This window comes from Mastomys coucha, unplaced genomic scaffold, assembly GCF_008632895.1.
Source record: "Mastomys coucha isolate ucsf_1 unplaced genomic scaffold, UCSF_Mcou_1 pScaffold11, whole genome shotgun sequence".
NCBI classification, from domain to species: domain Eukaryota; kingdom Metazoa; phylum Chordata; class Mammalia; order Rodentia; family Muridae; genus Mastomys; species Mastomys coucha.
The window spans coordinates 11,049,306-11,063,625 of NW_022196893.1; the positions used below are offsets into that span (position 1 = coordinate 11,049,306).

The 14,320-nt window shown below is 53.5% G+C and overlaps 1 protein-coding gene across 3 annotated transcripts in view; it reads left to right on the forward strand.

The window, feature by feature from the left end:
- The first annotated feature begins 7,041 nt into the window (after nt 1-7,041).
- The window catches only part of Cacna1i (calcium voltage-gated channel subunit alpha1 I), a 112,520-nt gene continuing 105,241 nt past the window's right edge, over nt 7,042-14,320 (forward strand). For all 3 annotated transcript variants that reach the window (XM_031349760.1, XM_031349769.1, XM_031349776.1), the window contains exon 1: nt 7,042-7,254. The gene's annotated coding sequence lies outside the window, so the exon portion shown is untranslated. The remainder of the gene's footprint in view (nt 7,255-14,320) is intronic.

Genomic DNA, 14,320 nt, shown 5'->3' on the forward strand with positions numbered 1-14,320 from the left:
TGGGGCGGGAGGGGGGAGGTTGTGGGGTGGTACAGCACCCTCTGCTGGCCTCGGTGGGCACTGCATGTGTACGGTGTCCAGACATACTCTCACACACACTCATACACAAAAAATAGAAAAGATTAAAACCTTAAAACAAAGCATCCTTGATAAGAGACTTTCAGGGGCTGCAGGAGGCTGGGTGATGCCCACTCCATTTCTGAGCAAAGCCTGAATGTTCCCTACAGTGCCCATCAGAACTGTCAGGGGTGAGCGGTGGCAGGACTGGGGTCAGGGCTGGTGTTCTGGTGATCATGACAATGGCCATCGCAGGGCCTGCTCCCACCCATGCTCCATTGTCTCTCCTCGATGGTGACACGGGAGGTAGCTTCCTGCAGTTCTGAACACTGGAGCCAGCCGTTGTCCCTCCAGGATAAAAGGGAGAGCTGCCAGCTCTTTTATTCTTTCTTTAAGCAGCAGGAGCCATGGAGAAAACAGAGAGGAGCCGCACATCTGTGTGTGAGACTTACACACACAGTCCCGGGAACCTGGGAGACAGACGCAGAGGGACAGAGAAGGGAGGGCTACTCTGCCCCCATCCTTCTGTGGTGATCCTTCATCATTCCATACCATGGTGGTCCTGAGGCTTCATCCATCCTGCCCCTCCCCGTCCTCTCCTGTGGCTTCAGGCTGCTGGTGCCTTAGCGAGGACGGCCTTCCTCTGCTCAAACCGCCCTGTCCAAGGCCACCGGGCTGTCGTTCTGCCTGCTGTGACCCCCACCCCACCCCCCACCCCCCACCCCGCCTCTAGGGCTCTGAGCTCTCTTCTACAAATGTATATTCAAGTTGTTTGGAGATGGCTGTCTCCCTGCTGGGCTGCATCTCTGTGTACTTGGTACCTGGTAAGTGGAAGGAATTCAAGAAACTACTGAGTGACCAGTTGGCTTGTCACATGATGTCTCTCTACTTCATCCTCTTTTTATTCCATGATTTTTATTTTATTTTATTTTTTTGGGAATGGTATTGAGTACACTGTAGCTGTCTTCAGACACACCAGAAGAGGGCATCAGATCTCATTACAGATGGTTGCGAGCCATCATGTGGTTGCTGGGAATTGAACTCAGGACCTCTGGAAGAGCAGTCAGTGCTCTTAACAGCTAAGCCATCTCTTCAGTCCTTGAATGGCATTTTGATTGCGCTCGCACGTGTGTGTGTGTGTGTGTGTGTGTGTGTGTGTGTGTGTGTGTGTGTTTGGAACCAGTGGGAGTTGGTTCTCTTTCCATGATAATTGAACTCAGGGATCAGCTGAGCCATCTTACCCACCTTCAACCTCCACTTCCTCATCAGTAACAACAAGCCTGAAAATTACTTCTACAGGGTTGTAGTCAAGGAAGGCAAAAAGTAGGGCTTGGGAATGTGGCTCCATTCATCAAGTGCTTGGTTAGGTGCACAAATCTCTGGGTTCATTCCTCCAGGACTGTATAAGCCCCCACATATGGTAACCATGACTGCCACCCAGCTCTCTGCTGGCTGAGGTAGAAGGACCTTAAGTTCAAGGTCTTTCTCAGCTACAAAGCAAGTTTGAGGCCAGCCTGAGCTACATGAAACTATCTTGAAAAGAAAAAAGAGAGATGCCCAGCAAATATTGAATGCCTACTGTATGCTGGAGCCTAGGATACTGTGAGGCAAAAGGGGACGGCGCCAACTGTCGTTTCGGGGGGGATGGTTCTGGTGGTTTTGGATGACTGTTGGTCTGACAGTCCTTCCCTGTCTTCTTGTTCTCCCTGCCTTCCTGTTCTTGAGGCAGGTGCTGGGTGCCAGGTAGCTAGCTAGCTCTTTCAGTTATGTCCAGACTGGACATTTTAGTTCCCATCCAGTGAGCTTCTAGGCCATCACCTATCACTTCTGGCTGAATGTCAGGTGTTTCCCACCTGGCAGGACCTGAGGTCCTTTACAGCAGTCCCCACGTGCCCTCTGCTCCTTCCATCTCACATCCAGAGGAAAGTAGGAGACAGATCTCTCTCCCCATACCTGCACACACTCACCCTTGCTCACTCTGGCATAGAATCCAGTTTTTGCTGCTCATTAGCAATATGACCCTGGGCAATTCACTTAATTTTGATGGGCTCTGGTTCTCTCAGTCATATGTGGAAGTTCCCAACCCCTTGACTTGGGCTGTGTGTGTGGGGTTAAGTGGGCTAATGAAGCAAGTGAGTACCTGCCAAAGGAGAAGGGGCCATTCCTTACTCCTTAGCTGAATGAGCCAGCTGCATCTCACCCTGGCTCTGGCTCTTTGCTTCTACTGGGTGGTTCATTTAGGGGTGGCGTGCACTGACTGGCTCACCCAGAGCTGTTCTTGGCCATGTCAGCTTGGAGGAGACTTGGTGAAAGACCCACTAAACAAGCCTTTCTATATCTCCTTTATCTTTTTGAGGCTTTGTGGGAAGGGACAATACCGCAGCTACATAGTTTCAAGGCTCTCATCTGGAGCTTAGAAGCCCTGGGCCCCTTTGGGGTTCTCTTTGGACTCACCCCTCCATATGACACTGCCTCCTTCATCCTATAGTCTCTTCTCTTTTCTCCCTTCTGTACCCTAAACAGTGGATTTTTAGACCCCTAGGGCCTCTGTGATCTCCATGAGAAGTCAGTTCAGCCTGCTCATCCAATATGGGAAGCCAGTGCCCTCCCTCCCTCCCTCCGTCCCTCCCTCCCTCCTTCTCTCCCTCCCTCCCTCCCTCCCTCCCTCTCTCGCTTCCTCAGTATCTTGCTCCAAATCTCCTCTTTGTTTTCTGTAGTCAGCAATTCCAGGCTTTTCCCTATGAAGTGCCCTCTACCCTGGCTCAGGCCCAGAGCCCAGTAGGAGCTTTGGGAAGGCTGGAGTTCAATTTCCAATGTGAGTTTCTTCCTGTTTGTTCCTCCTGTGATGAGCAGCTCCCAGGGGCTCGCTAGTGGGACCCAGAGCTCCTGTGTCAGGGTAGATCTCTCTTTGGAGGATAACTGGGGGTACAGGGACTGAGCCGGGCTGGTGAGGACAGCCCATCTTCACATCCGTGCCCCTGGGGCCAGCTGTCTCCCTTCTTTAGCTGTCAAATTCACTCTTGGTTTGGAGTCTAGGAAACCTTGATTATGGGAGTTTTTGAGTTGTATAAAGTGCCATTCCATTTTTATTTGTCTATTTATTGTACGTGTCACAGTATGTGTGTGGACAACTTGTGAGAGTTGGTTCTCCCTTCTGCCATATGGGGGCCTGGGGATCGAACTCAGGTTGTCAGAATTGGCAGCAAGTGCCTTTACCTGCTGGGACATCTTGCTGCTTTTGAGGATTTTAAATTCAGAATTCTAGTTAAGAACACAGATGCTCCAAATTTGAGTCCCAAACATGACCTCAAACAAGATACCTCGCCTCTCTGTGGCAACTGACCCTGACCTGTAAACTAGAAGCAAGGGTTTTTTAAGACTTTGGCAAGGCTTCAAAGTGTGAGTCCTTGCCAGGGGCTCTCATCAGAGCTAGGGACAGATAGATTAGATGCTCTATGAGTACCTGAGACATGAATCAGCATGATAGTGAGGATATGCTCTTATGATCTTTAAGTCCAGAAAGATCCTAATTTTAGATTTTAGGGTCAGAATTCTGACCCAGCTTCTTCTAGCCCCAGCTATAGACAGCCCTGCCTCTCTGGTTACTATAATTGAGAGAAAGTTCTCTAACAGGGTGACGTGTGTGTGTGTGTGTGTGTGTGTGTGTGCACATGCGCACGTGCACATGTGCATGTGCTCTGTCCAGAGACACTAGAGTACTGAGAAAGATGGGCTTTGTCCCTGGAAGCCAGCTTATGCAGAAGCAATGGGGAGCCTGCTGGCTGTTAGGTGGGTAGGTTGGGGACTCCGGGTCTCCATCTACCTCACCCACCTCCTGGTAGGACTTGGCAGGCTCAGTTCCCAGGGCATGGTGGGGCCTAATGAGTGTGTGTGGCTGATGCAGCCTTCTGCAAATACCAGGCACAATATAAATAGCAATAATGAATAAATGAAGCTCCCGCCCGCTCGCAGCCAGTGAGATCTCTGAGAGGAACCGCCCCAGCCTTGCGCACCCAGCCTGCTGTAGTTGATGGTTCCTCTCACTCCTCCTTCCTTCCCTGACCTTTATTTGAATACTCCATTATTCTCCGGCTCACTCACTGTCCAGGGGTAGGATGGGCTGGGTGAATTGAAGATCAAAGATGCCAAGGGAAACAAAGGAGTTGCCTAGAAGGAAGAGAGGTACCACCCTGGGGGGTGTATTCTAGGGCTGGGTATCTGTCCCTTCAAGGGACTGTGCTGAGGGCCTAGACCTTCAAGCTTCCCACTTGGTAGGTTCTCAAAGTCCTGAAGAGCCTTGGGAATATAGCCAGTGTGGTGAGGAGAGAATGGCCGGGATGATCTTCCCACCCTGAAGTCTGTCATTCTCCATGCCTTAGTCTTTTTAGCTGTACATCCGGCTGGCCAGGGTTGGGCATACCTGCCCTCACCACCTACTCCTGCCTCTGTGTCTGCCCTTTCCCTTGCCCCAGCCATCTCTGACTCAGTCCTACATGGCTTCTGCGACCCTGTCCATGTGTCTCACCTCTGACGAGCCATCCTTGGAATCCACTGTGATCTGAAGCCCTCCTGTCCGGCCTGGGGCCTCTGGCTGGCTGGTTCAGTTCATACTACAGGGGGTTTCTTAGCTTTATGTACACTTACCAGACATTCCCTGGGAGTCTTTTTAATAAAAAGTTGTCTCATCTCCTCCATCTGGCCCCTCTGCCAGAACAACTGGTCCCTGGGGCATTCGCTGTATTTTTTTCCTGGAGCCTCAGCCTCATGAAGAGACCCTGCCACACATTCTCCATGGAAGTTGGAAGGGCTGGGCAGGGCGGCCCATCTTGCAAGTTTTTGTCAACTATTTTTTTTTTTTTTCTTTTTCAAGACAGGGTTTCTCTGTGTAGCCCTGGCTGTCCTGGAACTCACTCTGTAGATCAGGCTGGCCTCGAACTCAGAAATCTGCCTGCCTCTGCCTCCCAAGTGCTAGGATTAAAGGTGTGCGCCATCACCGCCCAGCTTGTCAACTATTTTTTTAAAAAAGATTTATTTTATTATTTATTTCATGTATGTGAGTTCACTGTTACTCTCTTCAGACACACCACAAGAGGGCATCGGACCCCATTTACAGATGGTTGTGAGCCACCACGTGGTTGCTGGGAATTGAAATCTGGACCTTCTAGAAGAGCAGTCGGTGCCCTTAACCGCTGAGCCATCTCTCCAGGCCAGTTTTTGTCAACTTGACACAAACTAGAGTCACCTAGAAGGAGGGGAGCTCAGTTGAGGAGCTGCTTCCTTAGATTGGCCCGTGGATATGGCTGTGGGGTATTTCTTGATTAATGATAACCCTTGGGTGGCCTCTGCTTCAGTTCCTGCCTTCAGCTTCCTCCACGATGGGTGTTTAAACCCTTTCCTCCCAGAGCTGCTGCTGGTCTGGGCTGCATCCCACCATCCCAGCAGCAGAAAGCCAAGACAGACAGACAGTGGGTCCGGACTGGGGAGCACCCACTTCATACTCGGGGCAGCTGCCTTCCAGCAGAGTGACCCCTGGTTTAAGGCTCATCCCTGGCCTCAAGGTTTGTTGACAGCAAAAATGAGGTGCCCTGTCCCAGGGTCCCAGGGAAAATAAGCGTCTGATTGGCATTTGGTAGGATCTTGATGCCTATAATCTACCTATATACACTCACGAACCAATGAAAAGGGATCATAATCCTGCACACTCCTTCCTGGAGTCCATAACCCACGAGGGGGAGAGGAGAGGGCCACCTGGTAAGAGGGTTGGGATTGAGAAGTTGGTGCTGCAGAAAGCGAGGGAGATGGGCGCCCATTTCATGGTCTCTCAGCTGCCCAGGGGTGAGATTGAAGACTGACCTTGCAGCTGAATAAAGGTGGCTATCTGCCACCTCGTGGGTGGGAGCGGGGCATGTAGGTCACTCAGAAGCCTTTTAAAAGGAGGTAGGGGTCTTTCTTTCTTTCCTTCCTTCTTTCTTTCTTCCTTCCTTCCTTCCTTCCTTCCTTCCTTCCTTCCTTCCTTCCTTTCTTTCTTTCTTTCTTTCTTTCTTTCTTTCTTTCTTTCTTTCTTTCTTTCTTTCTTTCTTTCTTTCGTTTTGAGATTGGGTTCTCATTGCGTAGGCCTGGAACTGGCTTTATGGACTAAGGATGAGCTCGACTTTGGAGATCTGCCTGCCTTTTCTGGGATTACAGGCATGCACCAGCCACTGCTCTGCTGGTGGTCTTTGAGTCCATCTTGAAGGGCAAGAAGAAGTGGGACCAGAATGGGAAGCTTTGTGGGAACTTGGGTTTCTGAACGACCTTTGAAGACCGGTTCCACCATTACGCTGGTGACCCCCTCACTGGGCAGTAGAGCAAGCACCCACACAGGAAGCCCAGTGAGAATCCAAACTGTATGTAACAAGACCAGCAAGTATTTGGCACCTGGGCTGCTCATTCAAAGGGTCTCCCGTTTTTACGCATGATGGACGAAGCCCAGTGCCAAAAGGGTCAGGACCCTCCCCAGCCGTGCGACCCTAAATTGTCAGGAGGTGGCTGCACACCCGGGGGCTCCCGCCCCTCCGGAGGGGACTCAGTCGCGCCACCGTCACTCAGTCTGTCGCCCGCACGCCTCCCCCTCCAGCGCCCGGAGCCTGCAGCTTTCCCCGAAGACATTTGGTGTCAGTATAAGGACGGCTTTTCCTCGCACGCGGCGCGGCTCGATCTCGCCGCCGCCGCACGTCCCCGCACCGCCTGGCGCTCCGGCTCCTCCGCAGCCCCCGTCGCGCGCAGCCCCTTTGCACCTCGAGTCCGGGCCGGGGGCGCCAGTGGCGCCGAAGCCGGGGACCCGGGCGGCCCGACCCCGCGCCCCGCCGCGCCTGCCGCCCCTCACTTGCCCTGCCGCGGCCCCGCGCCCCCGCCCCCGGCCCGGAGCGCCGCGCGCCCGCCGCCCGCCGCCCGCCGCGCGCTCCAACTCCGCGCGGTCCGCCGCTCGTCCGCGCCACCCGCCCCGAGCCGCGGCGACCCGCCCGCCATGGCCCGCGCCCCCGGGCCCGCCACCCTGCGTGCGCCGCCCCCCTCGCCCCGGGGGCGCAGCTGATCCCGGAATCCGAGGCGTGGGGCCGGCGGGGCGCGGGGTCCCTTTCCACGCCGGCTTCGAGGACACGCGTCACCCCCGCATCTCTGCCCGGGACGACCCCGCTGCCCGGCCACGTCCATGCCAAGGTAGGAGAAGCAGTGGCGGTGGAGGGGGAAGGAGAGGCTCAGCCCCCCGATCGGCTTCTTGGCGCGTCGGGCTCTTTCTTTATAGAGGCGTTTTTGTTTATTTATTTATTATTTCTGGGGACTGATCCCCCTCACCCTCCAGCGCGTGCCCATCAGGTGGGCGCCACATCTCTTGCTTGGGGGTGGGGTGGGGGCCCTGCGTTGGGAGGAAGGACAGGGAACTTTGACCGGGGCCCCTCTCCAAGGCCACGAAAGTTCTCTTGGTGCCAATACTGAAGCCCAAAGCCGGCTCAACCAGCGCTGCAGAAATTTATTCAACAAGTCAGGCTGCTGGCGGGGGCCCGGGCGGTCTGTCCGTCTGTCCGTCCTGCTGTCCCTCTGCTGCGGCTCTGCGACCAGCTGGATTAGAGCTAGTGCTAGTGTCCGGCAGGGCTGAGCTGGGAGCGTTAGCTAGAGACGGGAGAACCGCGGCGGGATTGAGTGCGAGAACCCCAGGCAGGGTTTAACTTTCCTCCAGGCCGGGTGGTGGAGGGCCCTTCCTTGGCCAGTAACCCTATGCGCCCACCCGGTCGCGCTGCATGAAGCCAGGTCGGGTTGGAGCGGGCGGTCCAAGGGGCCAAGAGGAGTCCTCAGCTGCCAGGGAGAAGGTTATATAATGAGTGTTTGTGGTGATTTGGATTTAATTGTCTGTTGGATGGTGTGTGTGGAGTGAAGGGGCAAAAGGGCTTAGCAGGGGGTGGGTAGGTCTCTTTTCCGGGAGGTCATATGCCTGGGGGAGGGGGCACAGAATAGGCCCAGCGGAGACCGTGGCCAGCCCTCCCGGGGCTGTGTCCTTTCTCGGCAGGATCTTAGGTTTCCGATGAGATTGGGGTCCAAAGGAGAGACCCCTGAACGTATTCTGGCCTGTGGAGTCTTGGTTTTGAGTTGTATGCATTTGTGTAGGTGTGAGTGCATGTGTGTGTGTGTGTGTTACAGAAAAAGGGAGAGAGGCAGAGAGAGAGAGAGAGAGAGAGAGAGAGAGAGAGAGAGAGAGAGAGAGAGAGAGAGAGAGAGACTCTCTGTGTCTGCGTAGTGTGACAGGGTCTGCTTTAGCATGTGACTGGTGTCCTAGACTGGAGGGCTCAGGCTGGCCGGAACAGTCCTTTCCTCATTGTGTGGGAGATTCGTCCCTGCAGATTCTGCCACTGCCTGCAGACTCAAACAGACAAGGGTCCTGGGGACAGGCTGGGGAAAGGTTTGCTAAGGGGGCTCAGGCCTGTCTTCTGGTCCTTACTCACAAAACTGGAATCACTTCTCGAATCAACATCTCAGCATTAAAGACTCATTCAAAACTCTTGTCCACCCCTCAGGACAAACTTTCTGTTTGGGCTCCAAGTCCTGTGGCTGGGCAATGGTGATTCCCAGGCAAGAGGCATCAGTGGGTGAGATTTCAGGATGGGGCAGGGAGATATGAGCTAGAACCAGGCTTGGGGCAGCAGATTAGGGGTGGATGGAGAGACAAGAAGGGAATATCCTGGGGACACGGCACTGGCCTGGCATGGAACTGGAGAACCTTCCATACCCTCGAAGGCCTGGGGAAGTCACTAAGGCTGCTCAGAGCGGTGCCTGGGAGCAGGAGGCTCCTCGGGCAGCTGGAACAGCTTGGGGGAGGGGCTGAAAGCCTGTTTGGAGGCCCCTCTTCCTTGACTGAAGTTCTCCACTCTTCTCACCTGAGTTCCTGTCTAACCTCCTTGCCTGGCTCCTCCACTTCTGCAAGACTGGGCCAGAGAGGGTATCTTCTAAGCCCGCCAGAGGGCGCCGGGATGTCTTCATCCCCGCAGGTTGACTCCCCTTGACCTTGGGCAAGTGGGTGGGGTTTTGCTGTAGGAACCTCCCGCTCATTCCTCCACCCTAGTAGGCTCTTCACCATGGAGGACTTGTCTGTCATTCACCCATCCTGGGGAGCAGCTACTGCAAGCGGTGCCCTGAAGCCTCTAAGTCCTTCTGAACTCAAAAGACCTGCCCAGAACACAGTCTGGCCACATCTCCCTCTCTGTCCCTACCGTTCATACCATACCCCAAGTGCAGCTCCCAGGACAGACTCTGGGCTGTGCCCTCCCCCCACAGAGGCCACCCCCAGCACATTAGGGCTCTCTTTCTGAGGTCATGACAAAGGCTGGTGTGGTTTCACTGTCTCTCATCCTCGTCTTGTTCTCCGATTCCCTGGCGCTGCATTTAGGATGCTTCAAAATGGCCTGCAAAGAGTGGATGCTGGGTTGGGAGGGGTGTCTAGAGGTGGGGAAGATCAGGGCCCATTTCCCACCCTTGGTTTTGGCTCCTCCATCCCTTCTCCCCCCTCCTCCCTCTCTCTTTTTCCCACTTTATCTCTTCCCTCCCTCTCTCTACCCACATGTTCACAGAGTGTGCCTTGTGTAGTGCCCTCCGTTCACCCTGGTGTCCTCCTGAGTGTTAGGTCTGGACTGTGGCTGTTGACTACACAGCTGTGTGGGCGCACTCTCCTGTGTGAACATCTGGGAATCCCCGGTCTACAGGCCTGTGGGTTTTGAAATCTGAGAGATGCCGGGCAAGTCTTCCTCATCCTAAGCTGCCGGCCAGAGAAGAAAATAAACCTGGGTTTCTGATTTAGTAAAGCACCTACTGAGTGCCAGGCCTCATTCTGATCAATAGAACCCAGAGGCAAGAGAAAGGAACAAGCTAAAATGGGCCTTCTTGGGACTTCTATGCCTTAGGGAGGGTCTGGTTTCTTTGCTGAGGTCATTATGGAGACAGAGCTGCAAATCTCCATATCCTCCTGAGCTCTGGGTGTGAGAATCGGGCTCTGGATGACTCGTGGGGGTGCTGGACACGTGGTCATTGGACACTCCGAGAGAGGGAGGAGAGGTATGCACTTGAGAGTAGAGGGGCCCCGGAGTCAGTGTTTCTTCAGGGTTGGGATCAGAAGAGACCTTTATGTTCAGGGTCCCTGTCCCCTTCTGCTGGCCTTGGCTAATGATGCATCCTGAGATGGACATCAGGCTCTTGTCCCACCTCCCCTGCTGTGCACCCTGACCTACTGAGCAGCAAGGGCTGGGTTAAGGCCTGAGCCCCTCCCCATCCAAGCTTTTATCCCAGCCGGGAAAGGCATAAGCAGGTCCTTGATTGGGGGCTGGGAGGGGCAGGCCACTCAGCATGCGGAGCTCAGCTTGTTGTAATTGGGATAATGCTTCCACCTTAAAGGATTTCTTCTGCGAGACTTAGAAGTACCTCTACAGTACCTAGCATGGGGCCTTGGAGGGGGAAGCTGTTTTCCTTTCATTAAAGTACTTCCCAAATCTCTCTCCATTTGTTATCTGCTTTGAGAGGGAGAGAGGCAGCATCCTCCTCGTTTTTTTTCACAGGTGGAAATGAAAAGGGCTGTGGGGAAGGGTGCTGGGTTCGGCCTGGGCTCTAGGATTCCTGGGCCAGTGTCCTTTTCCGTGGGACCCACCTCACTCCCATCAGCGACCATCTCCACCTGGGGTTGTTAGTTCAAGTGAGACCCTAAGCCCTAATTATTCCAAAGGGAGTGAATCTACCAGCAAAGGCACCTGGTGGGAGATGTTCAAATGCCCCATGGAGATTCAGATTCAGGCATAACCTCACTTGCTCATACTCAGCATAGGGCCAAGGACCACTGTAAACAAACATGATGATGTCTGGGGTCAGGTACCCCTGCAGGGGGTGGGGGAGGGGGACCTGGCCAACTTGCTAACTCATAACCTGCAGTTGGGCCTCCCAGATCCTCCCGACCTTGAAAGAAACCGTTCCTCTTTACATGCCTCAGTTTCCTCCCTCTAGGAGAGAACAAATAGACTTGCTTCTCTGGATTGTGATCAGGTGCCTGGCATGCCGTAAGTGCCCACAAACGATGTCGACTGTGACACTTGTTAGATGTCCCAGGAGGGGTGGCTGAGCCAATTCTCTGAGTGCACTGTGAGGCTGGGAAGGCTGTCTGTCGGTTTTAGTGATGGAGGAGTTTAGGATGTGCAGGCTCAGCTAGCCAGACCAGGGCGACTTTGGTGTGAGTTCATGCAACTGGAGGTCAAAGGTAAGCCTTACCCATCTGAGCAACCGCACAGCAACTCCGAAGAAGACCTGAGGGGGGCAGTGACCACATGAAGCGTAGGTGCTGACGTCTGGGTTGTGTTTGGGCTCTAGAGCTCCAGTCTGCCTTAGAGAGGCCTCACCTACAGCATCAGGCAGGCGACCTGCTACCTCAGTGGGAATCCAGCCCTGTCCCTGCAGAGGATGTTGGGTAGGCTCAAGGAAGACTAACAGGGGGTTCTGGAAGGCAGGCGATTTGGAAATTGTCATTTGAGGAATGGTTGAGGGAGCTGGTGATGAGAGGCCCGGGGCAGACGAGGCCCGGGGGTGGGCGGGCTGTCATCATGCGTCAGCAGGGCTGTCATGCAGAAGAGGGAGCAGACAGGATTCTAGGGGCTCTGCGAGGATGCCTGTAAGATTCTGGGAGGCAGTTTTCCCAAAGCCTCAGTAGATTTCTCAGTGGCCCCCAAATCAAGCTTTGCCCTGGTTTGTATGCATGAGAACTGTGTAGTTGTGTGAAGTAGAAAGCGTGTATGCACGTGTCTGTGATTTCTTTCCTCTGCTTCCTCATCCCCCTGTTTTTTTGAGACAGGGTTTCTCTGTGTAGCCCTGGCTGTCCTAGAACTTTCTTTGCACCCCAGCCTGGCTTCAAACTAAGAGCTCTGTCTGCCTCTGCGTCCCAAGTGCTGGGATTAAAGACATGTGCCACCACACCTAGGGTGCCTGTGATGTCTCTCTGTGTGTATGTGAGCATGTGTCTCTGAGTGTGTGGTTTATTGGCTTGCATGATCGTATGGTCTGTATATCTATGATTCTATGTATATGTTGTGTGTGTCTGTGGTCGACATAATGAATATATTTGTATCTTACGTACATGCGTGACTGTGTGATTTATCTGCATTTTATGGGATGCTTGTATGCATCTCTCTGTGTTATATACTATCTATGTCTGTGGTTGTGTGTGGATATGTCTGTATGTTATATATACACCATTGTGTGTTTGTATGTTGTATAGTTGATCTGTGTGTGAATATATGTTATACATGTGATGTGCCAGTGGGTATTGTGCATCCACATGGAAGTGTGTCTTGACTGTAACAATGAACATGTGTGCCTGTGCTGTGTGTGTGTGGTAGTGGGTTGGGTCATTTTAAGTTCTGTTGGTTTCCAGAGTGCCCCTCTGTGAAGCTCTGGAGACCATGAAAACCTATGAAATCATGTACGGTTTCCAGGACCCTAGACTCCCAGGACTGTAGAAATCTGTGGCTGATGCTGCTATGGACCACAGGAGAGCTGCCTGGGATCTCACAGTGCATGAGCCCTGTGCCTGGTGGGGGTCACCCCAGCTCACCCCAGTAGCAGCTCTGCCGCAGAGCAATCTTCTCATGTTGTAGGCAGGAGCAAGCACCACCAGGTTGTCAGGTGCCAAGGTGGGCTGGGGTCAGAGCTGGCACAAAGGTTATAATTCTGAGCTCCATGCCCCCAACCACCACACTGAAGGTGCTCATTCCATTACAGTACTGTGGACATCTCTGGTTCTAATGAGAGCAAGACCCCATGATTCTGAGATTCTCGAACTCTCATCATACCCTCTGAATGATTTTTATTGCATTTTGAGCAGTACATTGCCTGCTTTGTGGCTGTTGACTGAAGAACAAAAAGATTACTTGGTAAAAATGCAACCCTCCTCTGGCTGGCCAGGCCAGGCCTCAGGTATCTACTAGGGCTGGAGAACTCTTGGTGCTGGCTGGATAACCCAAAAGTAGGCTTCCTACTGTGTTGGGAGACTGAGGGTCTTGTCTGGACCAGTTGCCTTCACTGTTCTGTCTTCACTGCCTCTGAGGTCCATCTGGAGGGGAACCCTGTTTTTAGGGCACCCACTAAGTTGTTGCTGCAATATTTTGGTTTTTGGACTTGGGCAGACTTGAGCTGGGACTCATCTCTTCCACTGATGCCCTGTGTCAGCTGGGTGACACTGGGCACTGCTGAACGCCTTTGGGTCCTAATCTCTTCCTCCAAGAAGGAAAATATTCATGAATTGTGGGATTGACCCAGGGCCTTTGATCGTTGCCTGATGGTGATGATGGTGACAGCGGTGATGTTGATAATGGGGATGGTGCTGATAGTGATGGTGCTGCTGCTGTGTTGGTCATGGTGATGTGATAAAGGTGGTGGTGGTGATGACGATGGTGGTGACGGTGATAAAGGTAGTGAAGTTGCTGGTGGTGATAGTGGAGGTGGTGACGGTGATGATGGTGGTGGTGGTGGTGATTGTGACAACAATGTTGATGGTAGTGGCGATAGCAATGGCAGAGGGAGGATGGGGTAGCAGTCCTTACACATGGCCACATGCATGTTCAGACATTTTTTTTTTCTTCCATGCCTTCCATCTATAGCATATTGCTTCTTCACAGGGGCTTGTTGCAGGAGGCGGGAGGAAGGCTGAGCTTTGTAGAGAAGCTGAGGCCCTAAGAGACCAGTGGGACCAGGAATGGGGCTGGGGTTCCAGACACTGTGGGCCTCTGCTACTTCTCTCCTCCTGGTTCACCACACTACCACCTGGAAGGACAGTGGGGGAAAGTGGGTCAGTGGACCCATAGAGGGAGACGCTTTGCAGGGGTAGAGGAGCTCTGGCTCTCTTGGGTGGAGTGTGTCTCTGCTGTGGTGAGGCTTGACCAGCAGAGAGGGGAGAGCTCAAGGGCTCAGCTGTCAATTCCTGGGGTGGGGGTGGGGCTTCTAGTTACAGCGCATAGGCATCTGGGGAAAGGAGTCAGGCCACAGGCAGGAAGGAGGGGGGATTTCTGAGTCAAATACAGGAGCTTTAGGAATGGAGAGTGGACCAGAGAGTGGAAACCAGGCAGTCGCTGGGGGTTGGGGCAGGTTAGAGAGTGGACGGAGGCTGTGTGGGTGCCACTGAGCACCAAGTAAAAGAAGGGGAGGCTGGGTGAACTCTGGAGATCAAGTCAAAAGGTGGAGGTTGAGGCTGGATGAACCCTGGAGATCA